The sequence below is a fragment of the Periplaneta americana genome, chromosome 3 (genome assembly GCF_040183065.1).
Source record: "Periplaneta americana isolate PAMFEO1 chromosome 3, P.americana_PAMFEO1_priV1, whole genome shotgun sequence".
NCBI lineage: Eukaryota > Metazoa > Arthropoda > Insecta > Blattodea > Blattidae > Periplaneta > Periplaneta americana.
Genome location: NC_091119.1, coordinates 100,608,099 through 100,631,818, shown reverse-complemented (window position 1 = coordinate 100,631,818; position 23,720 = coordinate 100,608,099).

Genomic DNA, 23,720 nt, shown 5'->3' with positions numbered 1-23,720 from the left:
AACTTTTTATTAATAATTTTATTTATGTATTTAATTAACTTATTTACTTCCTTATTTATTTATTTAGTTATTCATTTATTTATTTAATAATTTATATATTTATGTATTTATTTGTATATTTATTTATTTATTTATTTGTCAAATTATTTCTTATTTATTTACTTATTTTTGTATTTATTTACTTATATATGTATTTTATTTATTTATCTTTTATCTATTTATTTATTTACTTATTTCCTTCTTTATTAATTAATTAATTAATTAATTTATGAGTGAATGAATTAATTAATTTAATTGTTATATATTTATTTATTTTATTATGTTTATTTATTTATTCATTTTTTATCTATTCACTTACTTATTTATTTGTTTATTAATGTATTCACTTATTCATTTATTAATTTATTTACTAATTTATTTATTTATTTGTTTATTTATTTATTTATCTATATATTTATTATGTTATTAATTTTTTTATTAAATTATTAATTAATTAATTTATTTATATATGTATATTTATATATTTGTTAATATTTACCTATTTATTTATGTATATTTATGGATTTATTTATATATTTATTTATTCCTTAATTTATTTACTAATTTCTTAATTAATTAATTAATTTTTTATTTATGTACTTATTCATTTTTTTATTTATTTATTTACTATTTATTTATTTATTTACTACTTACTATATTATTAATTGATTTATTAATTGATTTATTTACTTATTTATCTATGTATTTATTAATGTTTAATGCATTTATTAATTTGTTACTTTATTAATTAATTAATTAAATTATTTATTTATTTATTTATTTACTTATTTATATAATCATGTATCTGTATATTTATTTATTTTCATTTCTTTATTTACTTATTTATTTTTCCCTTTATTGTGCTAAAACAGCATGTTCCATTGCATACAAGATTTTCTATACTACATGCTATGTTTATGTTACATATTTTATAGTTCATAGTTGATACTCATATAGCAGTACATTATTGCAATATACAGAGTCGGTTAAAATAGATATTACAATACAAAAATTAAAATAAATAAAAGTTATCTACTCTACACAATATATGATCAACTAGCCAATTTAACTACATTACAAATCCAAAATTAATTAATACATTACAAATACACATTAGAAATCCACAATTAAATTATCTATGTACTATATAGAATCAATCCGCTCGCCATTTACAAAGCTTATGCCTAAATGCATTATAAGAAAAATTTTGTACCAGTGTTGCAATATTACATACTATGTTTATATTATTAATCGAATTTGATATATGTAGAATAGTTCATAGTTATCTAGCAATACACTATTGTAATCTTACTTATTTATTTACTTATTTATTTATATATGTATTCATTTATTAAGTTTTTAATTAAATAATTTATTTATTTATTTATTTTAATTTATTTATTCACTTTCTTATTTATTTATTTAGTAACTTATTTATTTATCTATTTACTAAATTATATATTTTTATATTTATATATATATATTTTTTTATATATTTATTTATTAACTTATTTCTTTATATTTACTTATTTTTTATTTACTGATTTATTTACTTATTTATTTATAGATATATATTTGTTTATTTATTTATTTATTTTATATTTATTTATTACTTTACTTATGCATTTATTTATTAATATATTAATGAATATCTTTCTTTCTTTCTTAATTTAATAATTTATTAATTTATATAATTATTAATTAATTAATTAGATTTTTTATTTACTTATTACTTATTTATTTATTTACTTAATTATTTATGTATTTATTTATTTCTTTATTTATTTACTAATTAATTAGTTTACTTATTTAATTAGTTATATATTAATTATTTAATTATTTTATTTATGTATTTATTTATTTCTTTATGTATTTATTAATTTATTTAATAATTTATTTACATATTAATTTCTTTACTTATTCATATATATATTTACTTATGTATTTTATTTATTTTTATCTACTTATTTACTTAATTGATTAATTAATTTATATAATTATATATTTATATATATTTATTTAATATTTATTTACTTACATATATATTTATATTTACATATTTTTTTAAATTTATTGATAAATGTCTTAATTAATTAATTTTTCATTTATTTATTTACTTATTTATTTATTTATTTATTTATTTATTTATTTATTTATTTATTTATTTATTTATTTATTTATTCCTTTATTGATATATGTACCTTATTATTTACACTTCCGTATACATTTCGTGTGTAGTATTCTTCATAGAATATAGACAGATAAAACCAAACACTAAACATTTCTTGGGGCTCCACGAGAAACTTTTACTTCAAAAATGGCTCCGCGGCTGAAAAAGTTTGGGAACCGCTGGTCTATATCAACATAATAGTTAGAAAGTAACTGCCAGTCATAAGTAGCATTTGAGGGGGTCAGTGGAAAAATAGCCCATTCCACAAAAACTACTTTTTGTAGGAGAAGTATTTTTTTTTTATTTAGTCCCATAATTCAATATATTTCTTCTATATGGCATGAAACTAATTTTTGTTGTAAAATAATTTATCAGCATATCAATAACAATCTCATATTATTACTTACAAAAAACACTCCCAAAAATAATATACATTTATGAAAAAAAATTATGTATTTATTCATTGTTTTCATTTATTTATTTACTTGATTATTTATTTATTTACTTCTTAATGTATTATTTAATTAATTAATTCACATATTTATATATTTATTAATTTATTAATGTATTTATTAATTTATTACTTCATTAATTTATTACTTTATTTATTTATTTACTTATATATTTATATAATATTTTTATTTTGATATATTTATTTATTTTCATATATATTTACTTATTTATTTATTTATAAATTTATACATGTTTTATTAACATTTTATGAATTTATTCATTTATTTATGTTTTTAATTAATTTATTTAATTCCATGTTTATTTATTTAGTTATTTATTTATTCACTAATTTATATATTTATGTTTTTATTTATATATTTATTTATTAAATTATTTCTTTATTTATTTACTATTTATTTACTTATTTTTATATTTATTTACTTATTTATGTATTTTATTTACTTATTTTGTATCTATTTATTTATTTCCTTATTAATTAATTAATTAATGTATTAATTAATTAATTTAATTGTTTATATATATATATTTAATTGTTTATTTTTTATTTTTATTTATTTACTGATTTATTTATTTATTAATGTATTCACTTATTCATTTATTAATTCATTTATGTACTAATTTATTTACTTATTTATTTGTCTATCTATTTATCAAATTATTAATTAATTAATTAATTTATTTATTTATATATTTATATTTATTTATTTTGGTATTCATTTATTTATTTACCTATTTATTTATATATATTTATTGATTTATCGATTTATTTATTCCTTAATTTATTTATTAATTCTTTAATTTATTATTAATTTTTTATTTATGTACTTATTCATTTTTTATTTATTTACTTATTTGTTTATTTATTCTTAGTGTATTAATTAATTAATTTATTTTTTCCTTTATTTTGCTAAAACAGGATGTTCCATTGCATACAATATTTGCAATACTACATGCTATGTTTGTTACATATTTCATAGTTCATTATTGCAATATACAGAGTCGGTTTAAATAGATATTACAATCCAAAAATTAAAATAAATAAAAATTATCTTCTCTACACAATATATGATCAACTAGCCAATTATAAGTCTTATGCTTAAGTACATTACAAATCCACAATTAATTAATACATTACAAATACACATTACAAATACACATTACAAATCCACAATTAAATTATCCATGTACTATATAGAATCAATCCGCTCGCCATTTACAAAGCTTATGCCTAAATGCATTATAAGAAAAATTTTGTACCAGTGTTGCAATATTACATACTATGTTTATATTATTAATCGAATTTGATATACGTAGAATAGTTCATAGTTATCTAGCAATACACTATTGTAATAGATAGAGTCAAATTTAAATTATACCTTACAAATCCAAAAATTAACATATGTATTACAAATCCACAATTTAAATTGTACCTTACAAATTCACAATTTAAAATATTATACATTACAAATCCACAAATTTAAAATATGCATTACAAATCCACAATTTAATTTATACATTACAAATCAACTAATTTAAAAATATGTATTACAAATCCACAATTTAAATTGTACCTTAGAATTTCACAATTTAAATATTATACATTACAAATCCACAATTTAAATTGTACCCTACAATTCATAATTTAAAATATACATTACAAATCCAAAATTTCAAAATATGCATTACAAATCCACAATTTAAATTGTATTTTACAAATTCACAATTTAAAATATTATACATTACAAATCCACAATTTAAATTGCACCTTACAAATTCACAATTAAAATATTATACATTACAAATCACAAATTTAAATAAAATTTTCTACTCTGTACAATGGATGATAAGCTAGCCAAATATAAGGCTTATGCTTACATACATTACAAGACAATGTTGTACATGTGTTTTAATATATTTATATGCTATTTTTACGTTACATACATGTTCACAGTCATTTAACAATACACTATTGCAATAGACGGAGTCATATTTGAATTGTACATCACAGATCCACAATTTAAAATCTTATAATTGTATGCTTGTTTGGATTCATGTTTACAATGTGTTGTACTTATTTGTATTCGTGTTTATAATGTGTTAAAGTCTATTGATTGTATGAATGTTTTGAATTGTTTGTAGTGTTTCAAAATGAGTTTATCTTGATTAATTGATTTATTTACTTATTTATCTATTTATTCATGTATTAATGCATTTATTAATTTATTACTTAATGAATTAATTAAATTATTTATTTATTTACTTATATATTTACTTATTTATATATTCATTTATATATATACTCATTTATTTATTTACTTAATTATTTATTTTCTTATTTGTTTATATATTTAATAATTTATTAACTTTTTCTTTATTTACTTATTTATTTATTATTTTTTTAAATTTATTTATTTACTTCCTTATTTATTTATTTACTAACTTATTTATTTTTATTTACTAATTTATATATTTTTATATATATTTATATATTTATTTATTTATTAACTGATTTCTTGTTCTATTTACTAATTCTTTATTTACTGATTTATTTACTTATTTATTTATTTATAGCAATAAATTAATTAATTTATTTATTTTATATTTATTTATTGCTTTACTTATGTATTTATTTATTAATATATTTTGATTTTATTTATTTATTTCTTAATTCAATAATTTATTAATTTATATAAATATTAATTAATTAATTTATTTTTTTGATTTCTTTATTTACTTATTACTTATTTATTTATTTACGTACTTATTTATGTACTTATTTACTTCTTTATTTATTTACAAATTAATTTATTTATTTAGTTATATATTAATTACATAATTATTTTATTATGAGTTTAAGTATTTATTAATTTATATAATAATTTATTTACACATTTGTTTCTTTATTTATTCAAATATACGTATTTACTTATGTATTTTATTTCTTTTTGATCTACTTTTTTACTTATTTGATTACTTAACTATTTTGTATAATTATATATTTATTTATTTATTTTATATTTATTTATTTACTTATATATATTTGTTTATACTTTTTAATTTTATTTACAAATGTCTTAATTTATTTATTTGTTATTTATTTATTTATTTATTTATTTATGTATTTATTCACAGTTATCATTTATTTATTCACTTGATTATTTATGTATTTACTTCTTAATGTATTAATTAATTTATTTATTAATTAATTTATATTCTTATCTATTCATTAATTTATTAATGCATTTATTAATTTATTATTTTATTAATTTATTGCTTAATTAATGAATTTATTTACTTATTCATTTATATTTATTTATTTTCATATATTTATTATTTATTTACACATTTATATATATATTTATCAATTTTTATTACATTATTAATCAATTTATTTATTTATATTTTTAAATACTTTAATTACCTCCTTATTTATTTAGTTATTTATTTACTAATTTAAATATATATATGTATTTATTTATATACTTTTTCATTAAATTATTTTTTATTTCTTTACAATTCATTTACTTATTTATGTATTCCATTTATTTATTTAATTTTGTCTATTTATTTATTTACTTATTTGTTTCCTTATTTTTTCCTTATTTATTAATTAATTAATTTATTTATGAATCAATTGATTAGTTTATTTATTGATATATATATATATATATATTTATTTATTTATTTATTTTTATTTATTAACTTTTTCATTATTCACTTACTTATTTATTAGTTAATTTATTCATTTATTCATTTATTTATTTACTAATATATTTACCTATTTATTTACTTATAAATTTATCCATGTATTTATTAAATTATTAATTTATTTATTTATTTGTTTATATATTTATATTTATATACTTATTTAATATTTATTTATTTATTTAATTATTTATTTATTTTCTTATTTATTTCCTTATTTATTTATTTTACTTACATATTGATTTTTAATTTATTCATTTATTAAGTTATTAATTAATTTATTTACAAATTCTGTATTTATTTATTTATCTATTTATTAAGTTATCAATATATTAACTAATTTATTAGTTAATTAATTTATATAATTATATATTTATATTTATTTATATATATATTTATATTTACTTATTTATTTTTTAAATTTCTTTATTAATTTCTTTATTTATTTATTTGTGCATTTATTCATTTATTTATTTACTTGATTATTTATATACTTCTCAATATATTAATTAAAAAATTTATTAATTTATTTACTTAACTATTTAATAGTTTATTATTGTATTTATTAATTTATTATTTTATTAATTGATTACTTAATTCAATTGTTTATTTATTTATATATTTCTTTATTTATTTTGATATATTTATTTATTTTTATATATTTCCTTATTTATTTATTTATTTATTTATTTATGTATTAACATTTAATTAATTAATTAATTAATTAATGTTTTAATTAATTTATTTACTACCTTATTTATTTATTTAATTATTTATTTATTGATTTACTACTTTATATATTTATGAATTTATATATTTATTTATTTATTATATAATTTCTTTATTTATTTACTTATTGTCATATTAATTTACTTATTTATTTATTTATTTTTTATCTCTTTATCTTTTTACTTAATTATAGCCTTATTAATTTATGAATTAATTTATTTATGAATTAATTAATTAATTAATTTTTTTATGTATTTATTTATTTAGATATTTGTTTCTTTATCTATTTATTTAATTACTTATTTATTTATTTACTTATTTATTTATTAATGTATTCACTTATTCATTTATTAATTTATTTATTTACTAATTTATGTATTTATAAATTTATCTATTTATTAATTTATTAATTAATTTATTAATTTATTAATTTATTTATTAATTCATATATTTAAATTTATATATTTTTTAATATTTATTTATTTCCTTATTTATTTATGTATATTGAATGATTGATTTCTTCATTTATTCCTTAATTAATTTATTTATTTCTTAATTTATATTTTATTTATATACTTATTGATTTCTTATTTATTTATTTATTTACTTTCTTATTTATTTATTTACTTCTTAATGTATTAATTAATTAATTTATTTATTTATTAATAGATTTATTTACTTATTTATCTATTTATTAATGTATTAATGCATTTATTAATTTTTTACTCCATTAATTAATTAAATTATTTATTTATTTATTCACTTATTTATATATTTATTTATATACATATGTATTTATTTATATACTTTCATTTATTTATTTACTTATTTATTTATTTACTTACTTATTTATTTATTTACATATTTATTCATTTATTAACGTTTTGTTAATTAATTTATTAATTATTTTTTTAGTTATTTATATTTTATAATTTATTTATTTACATCCTTATTTATTTATTTACTAACTTATTTATTTATCTATTTACTAATATATATTTATTAATATTTATAAGAATTTATTAAATTATTTCTTTATTTACTTATGTTTTTATTTACTTACTTATTTACTTATTATTTACATATTGATTTACCTATATATTTATATATTTTATTAATTAATTACTTATTTAATTAATCTTTTATTTATTTCTTTACTTACGGAATTATTTATTTACATATTGAATAATTTATTAATTTATTTATGTATTGATTTATGAATTAATTAATATATTTCTTTACACACATATATATATATATATATAATATATATATATATATATATATTTGATTTATTTATTTGTTTATTAATTAATTAATTATTAAATTTGCTTATTTATTTATTTATTTACTGATATTATTAGATTTATTTATATATATATATTAATTTATTTAGCTATTTATTAATTTATTTATGAATTTGTTTGTTTACTTATTTATTAACTTATTACTTTATTAATCTATTTATTTATTTAATAATTTATAAATTTATTAATGAATATATTTATTTATTTTATTTATTTATTTACTTTATATTTTTTAGTTATTAATTTACTTATTAATTAATTTATTAATTTATTAAATTATTTATTTATTTAATTATCCATTTCGAAATTTTTTAATTAATAATTTCATTTATTAATTTACTTTTTTATTAATTTATTTATGTACTAATATCTATATATTTATATTAATTAATTTTTTATTTATTTATTTATTATTTGATTATTTTTTTAATTTATTAATTCATTTATTAATTTATTAAATTATTAATTTATTAATATACATACTGATTAATTAATTCATTCATTAATTTATTTATATTAATTTAATAATTTATTAATTTATGTATTATTAAATTAATTAATTTATATATTAATCTATTTATTAATTTGTTTGTTTGGTTTTTTGTGTGTTTATTTATTTTTTATTTATGTACTTATTGATTTTTTATTTATTTATTTACTTGCTTATTTATTTATTTATTTACTTCTTAATGTATTAATTAATCAATTTATTAATAGACTTATGTACTTATTTATGTATTTACTAATGTATTAATGCATTTATTAATTTATTACTTTATTAATTAATTAAATTATTTATTTATTTATTTATTTATTTATTTATTCACTTATTTATATATTTATGTATATTTACATATATGTATTTATTTATTTATTTTTTTATTTATTTATTTATTTATTTATTTACTTACATATTTATTCATTTATTATCTTTTTATTAATTAATTAATTTTTTATTTATTTATATTTTATAATTTATTTATTTACTTCCTTATGTATTTATTTACTAAATTATTTATTTATTTATCTATTTACTAATTTATATATTTATATATTTATTTATATTTATATTTATTTATTAAATTATGTCTTTATTTATTTACTTATTTTTATTTACTGCTTTATTTACTTATTTATTTACATATTGATTTACCTATATATTTATATATTTTATTAATTAATTACTTGTTTAATTAATTTTTTATTTATTCATTTACTTACCAAATTATTTATTTACTTACTTATTGAGTAATTTATTAATTTATTTATGTATTGATTTATGAATTAATTAATGTATTTATATATATATATTTGTTTACTTAATTATTTACTTATTTATTTATTACTTTATTAACCTATTTATTTATTTAGTAATTTATGAATTTATTAATGAATATATTTATTTATTTATTTTATTTATTTATTCACTTATTTATTTATTTACTTTATATTTTTTTTAGTTATTAATTTACTTATTAATGTATTTATTAATTTATTAAATTATTTATTTATTTATTTATCCATGTAGAAAATTTTCAATTAATTATTTCATTAATTAATTTACTTTTTTATTAATTTATTTACTTGCTAATATGTATATATTTATATTAATTAATTAACTAATTAATGAATTTATCTATTAATTAATTTATTTATTACTTGGTTAATTTTGTTTAATTTTTTAACCCATTTATTAAATTATTAATTTATTAATTTACATATTGATTAATTAATTAATTAATTCATTTATTTATTTATATTTATTTATTTATTATTTAATTAATTTATTTATTTATTAATCTATTTATTAATTTGTTTGTGTGTTTGTTTGTTTGTTCGCTTCTTTATTTATTTATTTATCATGGTGATGTGATGCGATGTGATATGATATTTATTTGTCAGCCAACTGTACAATTCATAGTTATGGTGGATTATTTCATTTCTACCTTTCGATCGACACTTCAGACTAATTCATCATGTAAAATCATCACTGACATTTCATGTTATTCTTAAGCTTCTAACACTTTTTGCGACGTCGAAAGAAGTGTCTTGCAATGTAAGTTTGTTTAAGTGACCACTTGACTTCAATTTTGGCTAATTTCGTATGTACAGCATTGTTCATTTCAACGCTAGTGTGGCATAGCTACCAGGTGATCCATCGGCGCCGTCTTTTGTTGAGCTACACTTCCCTTCGGGTATTAAACGCTAAATAGTTGCCTAGAGGCTTAGAGAACGGATCCCAAAACAAATGCAAGTGTTTGACTCGAGTGTCCACTGTTTCAAACATAAGCACAACTACAGTAATAACAGGGTTATGAAACCGCTTCATTTACTTCGTTCCTGTTTTGCTACTAATGAATGATAACTGCAGTATTCCTGGTACACAGACATTGTTTTACTCTTTGGTGAAACACTGCAAAATGCAGCTGTAGCTCGTAGGCTTTACTGGCAGTGATTTGAAAGTGATGTTAATAATAATAATAATAATAATAATAATAATAATAATAATAATAATAATAATAATAATAATAATAATAATAATAATAATAATAATAATAATAATCATCATCATCATCATCATCACAATAATTACAAGCTATAAATCCCTTTCAGTATATTTAGCCATGGATAGAAACCAGCGACAATCGCCATCACATTGATTTCATGAAGACATTGCTCCTGTAATGCAAAACTCGTTTCGTGCTCTTCTGTTTGATGGGTTTTCAATAATAGTTTTTAAAACGGCGCAGATGGGCCACCTGGTATAATACTCTCGGAATATCTTGACAGATAGAGATCGTTAGATTAGAAGTAGTTGGTACCTATTACGCATGCGTTACATTTACATCTATATTAGCAACATTTCTATTTCTACTGTTGTAATTATATTTCTGTATTCTGTATATATATATTCAAATTTAATACATCAGTTGTAGTATGTACTGTTTAATTTTACCATATGTACTTAATGATAAGATGTTATTAAATTAAAATTAAATCGTCGAATTCGGTATAGTCTGTAGTTTCTTTGGATGCGACTGTATTATCGATAAAGAAAATAATCTAATCCTTTCATTTTCACATGGATAATCCATAGTAAAATGCACAGCTAACTTCAAATAATGGTCTACAACTTGGTTCTTTAAATTATTTCACCGAATAGTAGAACATCTGTCACTACAATTTTATAACATAAAACATTTGTTTCTCTAAATTTTGAGCAATGATTTGAAGAAATCTCATTACATATTATACAAATTTAATAATCTCGTATTCGAGAGCATTTATTTTACTGAAGAAATATTATATGGATGTAATAACGGAAATTAAAGTATGAAACAGAATTAAAATTGTACCCTACAAAGACATACACTTCACAATATATACAACGTTGAAAATAGTTCATAATTTCTTGGCTTACACCATCGCAAAGAAAACTTTAAACTTTGATATTGCAACACCATGATGAAGAATAAAATCGTAATTTTTAAAATAACAGTAAATTTTATTATACCGTCTACAATATTCAATAACCTTTTACATTACAACAATGTAAAAATTTTACATACAAAATATACATCAGAATATTAATTTTCGAAAATTTGCATCATTCCAGTTATTTAAGAAAGAACATCTATCACTGAATAATCGTTCGAATTTTTATATTTGCAACTGAAAATTGCGATTCTTGTGCTGAAACAAAAAATTCACAATACTTTATTAAACGTGTAACAAAACCGAAGTTGGACTACACTGCAATGATGTGCTGCTAAAATGTGACTTAACAGAGAGGGCAAGTGAACTCTGGATGGAAGTTAGTAATAAAACAAGAAGAGACGCAGTCGCCGTATTAATATTCTCAAATAGTGAGAACAGCATGGAAAGACATCTTCATCGCCTCAATATAACAGACTGAAAATAACTCCTGATATTATTATGATGAGGGCCATCTTGTACAGTACGAAGACCTGGATCAGTAATAAGAACAACAGTGGTGTGAAAAAGGACAATAAAGTGTATTAAGACAATGTCCGAGAACATTAAATAACGTAAAGCTTACTTTAAATGAAAGAAAATATCATGTTTGAAATGTAACAAAAATAAATAGTAAAAATGTACACCTCTAAGGCAGACGGAAGAAATCTATAAAATTATATATTATATAAATGTAATAACTTCAGCATATGAAGGGAAGCATATATTTTGGGAAGTCTTCACAATTCAGATAGTTAAGACACATGCCGAGAAAAGAATTTGCTGAAAAATTCGCAGGAAATGTGGAGGTGCTTCAACGTCTCTTCAGGTGTGGTGGAAAATTCACCATTTCGAAATAATACTTTACTTTACGTTTAACGGCGTCCTACTTTCAGCAGTTGCCTTCGATGGGGAAGGTATAGATCCTAGTCCAGCAGGCGGATCGTTGGCAAAGGAATTTGAGAGACTTGCTGCTGGCAACCATTGATCCTCTCCTACCCGGATACACACTTGACGTCATATGAGAATAAATCGTTATTGTAATGGAAAAAAAATTGCTAGAAATATTGACAGTGGATACTGACATGTTTGTTTCCATATTTCTTTACAATTTCCAATTAAAATGTTATTTATTTACAGTATTTCAAGAGCAGAAAGAGAGAAACTTCAATACGTATAAAAAATTGAGAAGAAATGGAAGAAAGAGAGAAAGCCATAAAATAGAGAAACAAGAAATAGAAGTTACTAAATTCTTGTCACAAAATATTATTCATCATACCGAAAGTTATCCTACACTTTAGCTAAAAGGGAAAAAAATGACAGACGACAAGAATGACATCGAGCATTTTTTCATATATCTTGTTGCACTGATATACAGTAATTGATTATATTGTACTGGAATATCTTAATAATGTGATTTTCATAAATTGAGACAAAAAAGATATGAAGTGGAAATCTAAATACTGATTCAAGTCGAAGAGTATGAACATAATTGAAAGAACAAAGAATGAATAATGAAATGGACTTGCCCACAAGGTAGGGAGGTTGGGATGGGCAGGGCGGAACTCGACATGCAGCCACCTCCACGTGGTGAGTTCTGGGTTGTTTCAGTTCAAGAATGAAACAAGCAAAGAGCTGCATCTCTTCTTTCGCCATTTCTTTCTTTTTATTTAGTAATAAATCGATTTAACACAGAGAACATAGATCTAGGATTATCTCACCATAATGCAGTCCTGTTACATGTAACTATACCAAAACAAACAAAAATAATCTAAATGAAAACATTTGCATATGGAAAAGATTTATAATGCTGAAAATATTGAACAGTTTAACTTCTTATTATCTAAGGATAATTGGAATGAAGTATTAAAAGAAAGTGACATTGAGAAAAAGGCAGACACAGTTATAAACATTGTTACATATATTTTTGACCATGCTTTTCCATTGAAAAGAATTAACAAATCAACTGCCGTATTAATAAAATGGGCAAGGGATGCTCATAAAAACACCTCATTGAATAAAAGAAATAGTTTTATATTCGAATGCCAGTTCACAAAGTGCAGTCGTAGAGAGCGGTCGAGTGGTAAACAGTGTCTATAAGTAGGTTAGCGTGTGTGAAGAAGTTATGGGTGACGACCTAGTTTCCTACAGAGCGCGGATGAGAGGCTATAATGCAGGGCATTACCACAGGCATACAAAATGTGAAAACGCTGTAGTGATAGATAGATACAATATATTTCTGACCAAGTCTGTTTTATCAATCCTATTAATCATTGGAAATGTGGAGTTAAACCCTGGGCCAGGCTCTAGGGAAGGAAGAGACAACAGTGATGAAATGTTTCAAAGAGGATGGATAAACTACATAAAAGAAACGAGACAGAAAGCAAGTGTTCTATTAAAAAAAGTTTCAAATGACTTAGATACACTAGTTAATAGGTATAATGAAGTGGAAAATAAGTTAAAAGAGGTTATTCAAGAGCAGGTTGTGTTAAAAGCAATAGTGAAAAGATGGGACATTGAAAGCAGAAGAAATAAAATTGTTTTCTATGGTGTGGAAGAGGAAAATTATGAAAATGGAAGTGGCACTTGTTTCGTTGTGTTAGACTTATTAACTAAATATTTCAGACTTAACTTGGACCTAAGCGCAATAAATAATTTCAAAGGCATATTGGTTCCGTTAAGTTCAATGTTAATTGATAAATGAGTTCTATTCAGTCAATACTTAACATGAAAACACAATAAAACATGTTATAATAACATTTACACAGATTTAAAAACAAACGTTTTCGCCAATTTTGATTGGCATCTTCAGGTCGTGTAGGTCGAATAGAACATGTTATAATAAGTGAACACTTGGCATATAAAGTTAAAAACAGAAGTTAAAACTATAATATAACTTAAAAACAGAGAATAGAACTTAGCAAAAAGCCACAGTGTATATAGAGAAGCACTATGTTGAAAGAGTCGTGTGTGACCCAAGGGAACGGCAAAACTCTTCCGTCATTGCAGGCACAGTTTTCGAGACGGATTTGACGATGCTACAAACAGGTCGGTCGTGTGTCCGATTATGGAAAGCAATTTACAGGATTTTTTGCCGGTGAACAAAACACATAGGCTACCAGAGCAACGAACGGTGTTTCAAATCCCCACAGAATTTTGTTCTAACAAGCAGTGTAAGCATTGTGGGCGAGAAGAGTGTTGAAATGCCTTAATTCGGTGTGCTTGGTGCATGATTAATTTGTGTTTCGACCACTCCGTGATTTACCAACCACAATACAAGTGTAACAACGTTATACGATAACTGCAGGAGTACAGTCAGGGTACGATGAAGCTCCGCCCCGGTACTTTTCTCTGCAACCTGTGAGCGCCCTGTTTCTTTATTTTTACTTCTTAAAATAGTAATTGAAAGAAGTGAAATAGGGAGAGGAGTACGTCAAGGATGCTCTTTATCACCTACCCTGTTCAACATATACTGGAGGATTTAGTGAAGAACTGTTTTCAGAACATGGGAGGAGTGATAGTAGGAGGAAGATGAATAAAGTGCGTAAGATTTACTGATGATACAGCATTTTTAGCAGAAGACGAGCTGATACTAAGGGATATGCTACTGAAGGTAAATGACAGCTGTGAGCAGAATGGAATGAAGATTAATGCAAATAAGACGAAGAGCATGGTCATTGGAAGAAAAATAAAGAAGGTAATCTTGCGAATTCTCAATGAGGCAGTAGAGCAAGTGGGCAGCTTCAAATACTTGGGGTGTACTATAAACAGTAACATGAGCTGCCAGGAAGTGAAAACGAGAACAGCAATGGCAAAGGAAGCTTTTAATAGAAAAAGGACCATCTTCTGCAGACCTCTGGAAAAAGAACTAAGGAAGAGATTAGTGAAGTGCTTTGTATGAAGTGTGGCATTGTATGAGGCAGAAGCATGGACATTACGAGGAAGTGAAGAGAACCGACTAGAAACACTTGAAATTTGGATATGGAGAGAATAGAGCGTATGAAATGGACAGACAGAATAAGAAATAAAGCTGTGTTGGAAAGAGTGAGTGAAGAAAAAATGATGCTGAAACTGATCAGGAAGAGAAAAAGGAATTGACTAGGTCACTGGCTGAAAAGAAACTGACTACTGAAGGATGTACTGGAAGGAATGGTGAACGGGAGAAAATTTCGGGGCAGAAGAAGATATCAGATGATAGACGACATTAAGATATTATGTGGATCATATGCGGAGAGAAGAGGAAGGCAGAAAATAGGAAAGACTGAAGGAAGCTGGATTTGGAGTGAAAGACCTGTCTTTGCGCAGAAAACTATGAAAGGCTGAATGAATGAAAATAATGAATTGTCTTACTCGACTTAGTGTAAGTATGGATTAGTAAATCACTAACAAATAATAATAATAATAATAATAATAATAATAATAATAATAATAATAATAATAATAATATTTATTTATTTATTATATTCATAATACACTTTTCGTGAAGAGGCTTAGTATTAATTTTTTTACGACTACATCTCTCACAATAACAAATTTGCAGCTGGTTTAACTTCAAGCTGTACGAGGGTCGAGACGAACAGAAGGCGGAGCTGGAGTGGAGTCGTAGCCCTGGAAAGAAGGCTCCTCAACTTCAATCAGCGATATTTTACACAACTTGTTTCCGTAAGTATTTCAGTTGAAATTTGTAGATAATATTTACAGGTTATCTTTATTTTTTATGTATCTCAGCATCTCCAAAATTTCAGGTAGAGTGTGCTCCCTTGTCAATCGCCGCGCCTACGCCGCCAGCGGACTGGTCTTCCATCCTAGCGACCTGTGTTCGACCCCCGGGAGATCATGATAGAATTTGTGGTGGACAAAGCAGACGTTGCAGAGGGGTTTTCTCGAGGTACTCCCGTTCCTTCTAAGTAAAAATGATTAATTTAACTACAATGGCTTTATTATGACAACGACAACAACAACAATGGCATTAGATAGAAATACATGAACACGATCGTTTTTAGTTTGTGAATTAGCAAGGCAAAAGCAAGAGAAGTAATCAATTTACTATACTGACAGAGCGAACAACAGAAGAAGGCAATCTTTCTGAGTTACTGAATTTAAAACAAAAGTATGTTATTTAACGACGTTCGCAACTGCCGAGATTATATCAGCGTCGTCGGTGTGCCGGAATTTTGTCCCGGGGGAGTTCTTTTACATGCAAGTAAATCTACTAACATAAGCCATCGATTTGGGCCGGGATCGAACCCGCAACCTAAAGCACATAAGGCCAGCGCTATACCAACTGCGCTACCGAGACCGACTTACTGAATTAAATAAAAGCATTTCACGTAATATATATATATATATATATATATATATCCCATGAAAACCCACCATACATTTTTGCAGACTGTATTAAGCTTATCCACATACTGCACATATGTATAATAGTTGGGAGATTTGTGAAAATTTTAAGAAATATAACTTTAACAATTTCTGGAAAAACGAGATGGAGTCTTCTAGGCTCTCAAAGTTTGTGACTCATTTCTGTAAATAGTAATTTTAGAATATTTAATTCTTTAAAACATGATATCTCAGCCAAATATGGTGATACCAAGAAGATATTGGTGTCATTTGCAAGCTTGAAATGTCCCCTAGTGCCTGACAATGAGTAAAATAACATTAATATAATTAATAATTATCTATGAATTTTTACATGATTTATGGAACATAATATATTATTGTAAATTACATATATGGTAATATTTAATTAATGTAAATAAAAATAAAAAAAATAGCTCTATGTCAGGCACTAAAGAATAGTTTTAGCTATAAAACAGTGAAGAAACTGTGGCTCTATCTTAAAAACTGCATGAGCTATCATGTTTCAAGTTGCATGTCAAAAGCATAAACTAAATAATGTTTAAAAACAATTTAGCCATAATTTCAAGGGATCTGTTCACTTCATTCTCTTTCTGGTACCATTCTCAATTGTATAAAAATTTTACAGAGCAAAAGTTTACAAAACAAAAATGTTTGTATGTAAATGTGTACATATACCTTATATTAGAGACAAGACGTAGAGAACAAGTGTTGAATTAGTAAAAAGCAGAAACAGAAAATGTGATTTTCAGTCATCCTTCAAGAAAGTAAAGACTGAATTGGGGTTGGAAAATAAAATTCGCAATGTAAGAAAATGAAGCTAGATGGACCTGCACATGGAAAGAGAAATCTGTTCTTGTCTATCTTTCTCACGCTCGCTGCACCACATACAGTGTGTGTGTGCGTGCGTGCCTTGACAATCGGGAAGCGTCTTGTGTGTTCATCTGCTAACATTGCATTTCGTGGAGTCGCCTGTATGTTTTTCTGCGTCAGTTTCGTTGTCTTTAAACTGCGTGTGACTTTACAATATTACTATTGAACAAAACGTTAGTGTTAATATGATAGAAAGCGAGTGGATTTCTCAAGGGGGCATAAATAAAGTTTGAATTCATTGTACATATATATAGTCCACACCTGTGGAGTAACGGTTAGCGCGTTTGGCCGCGAAACCAGGTGGCCCGGGTTCGATTCCCGGTCGGAGCAAGTTACCTGGTTGAGGTTTTTTTCAACCAAATATGAGAAAATGCTAGGTAACTTTCAGTGCTGGACCCCGGACTCATTTCACCGGCATTATCATCTTCATCTCATTCAGAAGTTAAATAACCTAAGATGTTGATAAATCGTCGTAAAATAACCTACTAAAAGTAATAATATAGCTTCAATTAATGCTTCTCTAACCGTGTCATTCCACCCAAAATGTTTATATCGCCAAGCAGTTGTCTTCCTCCTCTTCGTCTACTGTTTCAATCTGTCTTGAGGATCCAGTTACACATTCTTTATCGCCACTTTGATATACAACACTCGTTCCTATGCGGTCAATAACATTATCTGGCAACTTAATTATATGTGTAACAATTGCTGTCACTTCTTTTTAATCCATACCGTGTTGAGAGAAATGGAAATAGCAAATGAAGATGCATTCTATTTCTTGGTTTGTTTTTCGCTACATTCAATACACTAAATATCGGTTCTATCTCCCTACTTCAGTGAGGAAGTGTGAGAATGGACTGACAGCGAACTAATAAATTTAATTAAATAATCGCACGACCAAAAGCGAAGTACAAAAGTCTAGATCTAGCCCGAAAAGGGCTAAATTGGCAACGCTGTTGATGCTTAGCGTTGTGACGTTTTCTCATAACCTATAAACCTCCTAGATTCTACAAGCTCTATTGAAGGTTGTACTTCCATTTTCCACCAACAGAGTTTATATTAAAACGTTGCAATAGGATATAAAAATGTCTTTTGCAACATTTTACCGCTGACAAGCAAACGTTCTGATGGGGGCAGATAAAAAAATTATTATTTTTTTCTTCAGCCACGTTAATAATGTCAAAAGAAGTGCTTATACAAATTTTGGCCACTAGACCGCAATTACGAGGGCCGTAAAAATAAGTTCCCAAGGGGTCGTTAACAGAAAAAAAAAACACAATTTCATGGAAAAATTTATTGAAACAGACACAGCAGTTGTTTATCTATTTTTTAACATATTTTCCATCGGAATTGAGACATTTCTCATATCATGGGATCGACAGAGAGAGGTGCAGACGCAGTCAAACGCTGGTTCCGATCTGAGGCGGCTGACTTCTACAACACAAAAATTGATCCCATGGTATCACAAATGTCTCAATTCCAGTGGGGGATATGTTAACAAATAGCGCAACAATTGCTCTATCTGTTTTAATAAATATTTCTATGCAATTGTACTTTTTTTTCTATAAACGGCCCCAGGGAAAATCACTTTCTGGACGGACTCGTAATTGCGGTCGAGTGCCTAAATTTTGTATAAGCACTTCTTTTGACATTGTTAACATGGTGGAAGAAAAACATTACTTTTTTATCTGCCCACATCAGAACGTTTGCTTGTGAGCTATCCAATTGTATATTACACTTGTACGTTAAAAGCATTATTAAATATAGAACTGGCAGCTTCTGTAACTGTCACAAGGGTGGAACTAATCCTATCCTCATTTTTAACAAAATGTGTAGAATTGTTATGTGAATAGGAGAGACTTTGGAAGAAAGCGGTCGTGTTCTATTTTAAAGTTATATCCAAGCATTTATTTACCTTGTAGAAATGAAGACAATGTGAATCTCTGGCAGGATAGCGGACTTCAGTGTTCGAACGCCGGACCTCCAAGTGGTGGGAGTGTGATGTTGACAATTTGCTTTCGTCTGAAACTGAGATTAACAGTGCATACTTTCTCACTTTTCACTCACATCTATACATCTGTGAGTTGGGAATGGCTATGTCCATCAAGTGTGGCCACAAGCACCCACACTTCCTTCTCTGGACCGTGGAAATTACCATTCGGTGAGTAACTGACACTAAAATTTAATTAATGTCACAACACGAGATACCTCAGTTCGATGACACACATTTCATCGTACATATGGCCATCAACTTATTTTTATTTCTACTGTGTACATTTTTTATTGAATTATCGGCTTCTGTTTTTATGTGATTCGTATTTGATTCTAACAACATTAATATGTATTCCACTATGTTTATTTTTATTTTATGTGGTAAATTTTTATGTAACTACCTCTTTTTATCTCATTATATACATAAATTGTATCAGTATGTAATTACTTAATTCTGATCCAGTTTTATGTTCAACTATGTAAGCAAGTTTTAATCCTGGTTGAGTGTAAGAGAAGGCCTTACAGCCTTAACTCTGCCAGATTAAATAAAGCCATTTTTATTATTATTATTATTATTATTATTATTATTATTGTTGTTGTTGTTGTTGTTGTATAGGCCTATTGAGAAACGTTAGCACTAACATAAGAGCTAAAGTTTCAATAACACTACTGATAAAACATCTTTAGTAATAGACAATAGCTGGCTTACCTAGGACACTGCTATTGTCGTAGATCTGGACATTTCATCTACATGCTATAAACTGTAAAGTTTGTAGTTAGTAACTAGTTTTATTACTTAGTTATTAGTTTGTGAATTAGTAGTTATTTCATCAGTTCTGCAGTGCTTGGGAAAAATGACATAAGTCAGTTTCCACAAACCTTTTCTGATACTTTATTGACAACTTACACTGGTTTATGTCGAATTGATTTTTTTCTGTATGAATTATTGTAATGGGAGAAATACTTATATATATTTTTTCCAAGCTAGCAGATGTTCCGTAAGTTGTCAATAAATTATCAAAGGTTTGTGAAAACTGACTTGTGTCACTTTTCCCGAGCACTGCAGAGTTACGGTGCATAACCAATTAGTTGGTACTTAATTCTTACTCAGTGTTACAGAAATACATTTATCAAACATCCTTTTTAAGATTACGGTACAATAATAAACATATGTTCACTTTTTGTTTGCTAATGCCACGTTTAATTTAAATAAACGTACCAATTAAACAAGATGTGTGTAGGAAAATATGAACAGTTTATTACTGCTCCAATACGCAGTGATGAAACTTCGATTGTGAAACTAGTAATAAAGAAATTAAACAATTTAATATACACTATTTAATCAATACACTTTGATTTTAAAAAGTTAATGTAGTATAATTTGTATAAACCCTAACTTCTTATATTTAACAATTTATATAATTTCACAGTAATAACCAGGGAACGGATTTATATGGACTAAAAATATATGAAATATGTAAATATATATGTAGTTATTTTTACCAAAATATGGAATTAAATATGGATTTTTACCAAAATATGGAATTAAATATGGACTTAAAATTATAAAAAAATGACTATGTACGTTAAATATTGGTACATTTTAATCAAACTAAACAAAAAATATAATGGACGTACCTTATCTTCCAATGTAGTTTCAACAAAACACAATTTTTATTGTCTGTTACCATAACAATAGGTTACAAACATTTCTTTCAAGTGCTGAAAAGTGAATCTTCTTCTATTGTCTCTGAGGATAGATTTATACTGACTAAAAGAGCGTTCGACGTCACAAGAAGTAACTGGTACATAATTCAATTTCACAATGTCTGCTGGGGATAAGTCCAAGTTAATCTTCACTGTTGATTCACCACTCATCACAGCAACAACCTTTTGTAGTTCTTCATATCCAGGGTTTTTTGAAAGTACAGTGTCCACCTTAGCTCTTACTGCATCTGCAACTTTACCTCTACCACGATTCAGTTGTTCCACAGTACTATTTATAATTTCAAAACTTTCAGATAGTGAAAGGTGCCTATTTTGGAGACTTTTGAGCGTTTTTATGATGCATGAAAATGTATGCTGAATGTGAGCTAAGTCATTCTTCACACTTATGTCACAGGTAACTGTTTTCGCAGTATCAATTGAGACTGCATCTTCAGAGTCCAATGCAAGGAGAACATTGTTAATAGAGTCTATATGTTCGGCATAATATTCAACTGCTTCTAGCCATGTACCCCATCTAGTTAAAATTGGCTTTGGTGGCAATGGAATTTCAGGGTACATTTCTTTCAACACGTTAACTCTACTGGGAGCTTTGGGAAATACTTTTTTCACTGATGAAATCAACAAATCTACTTTAGGGAAATTGTCTCTGACCACTTCTGCCACACGATGAAATGCATGCGCCACACAAGTAAAATGAGTCAATTTAGGATATACAACAGATAATGCTTGTCCAGCTTTGACCATATAAGGGGCAGCATCGCTAATAAAGAATAACACATTATCGTACATAATACCCTTTGGCCACAGGATACCCATAGCTTCGTTGAACAGTTTAACTATAGTTTTATTATTGCACTTTTCTAGAACATCACAATGTAAAAGAATTCGTTCAGAATATTGTTCACTTAACAAACCGATAACTACATTACCAACAAGTCTACCTTCTTTGTCGGGAGTCTCATCAATGGAAACCCAAATTGAACTATCTTTAATTTCATCTCTTATCTTCTGTATTGTCTCATCGTAGATGGATGGAGCATACGTCTTCCTAAGTGTTGACTCATCCGGGATTGTATGTTGAGTATATTTTTCAAGGAATTCCCTGAAGACCTTATTCTTTAGTTTGTAGAGAGGAATATCAGCAGAGATGAGAGAACGGCACAGGTCGATGTTAAACTCAGATCTTACATTCGATGTTGTTGGTTGTGTTAAAAACAATTGTCTCTGCTTGGAATTTAGTTGTTTGTTGGCCTGATGTTTACTAGTTGTAATGTGTTGTTGCACCAGGAACTTTTGTGTAGATGATACTGCACACTGACACAAATTACAAAATAATATTTTATTGTCAGTTGATAAACCATCTTCTTTAAATTCTGAAATGTAACTTGTTAGTTTTGATTTTAAATTGACTGAATGACGTACTTTTGGCATATTTACCGTCTTTATAGTATGATTTACAAAACTGTGTACTCTGACTGGCATTTAACTGTTGAGCTGCACAACTGAAGTCTGTTAAAAATTTTAAATTAAATTAATACAGTTTTGTAACTTACTTTCCCATTGTTGATAGGACTGCTAATTTTCAAATAACTCTGATGTTAAAGGGATTACTGAACATGTGTTTAAATCTCTATTGTTGAAATGTATTTTTAAAAGTTAATGGAATTTTGTTTTGTTTTATTGTTAAACCTAATATAATATGGACTGTTTTATATGGAATATGGAAAATATATGGAAATTAACGAAAATATGTACTAAACTCTAAAATATGGAAAAATATGGAAAATAAAAGTAGGATTTTTCAACCCTACACATTGTGAAACATAAAGATAATGCAAAATATAAATTATATTAGCTTTATAAGTAAA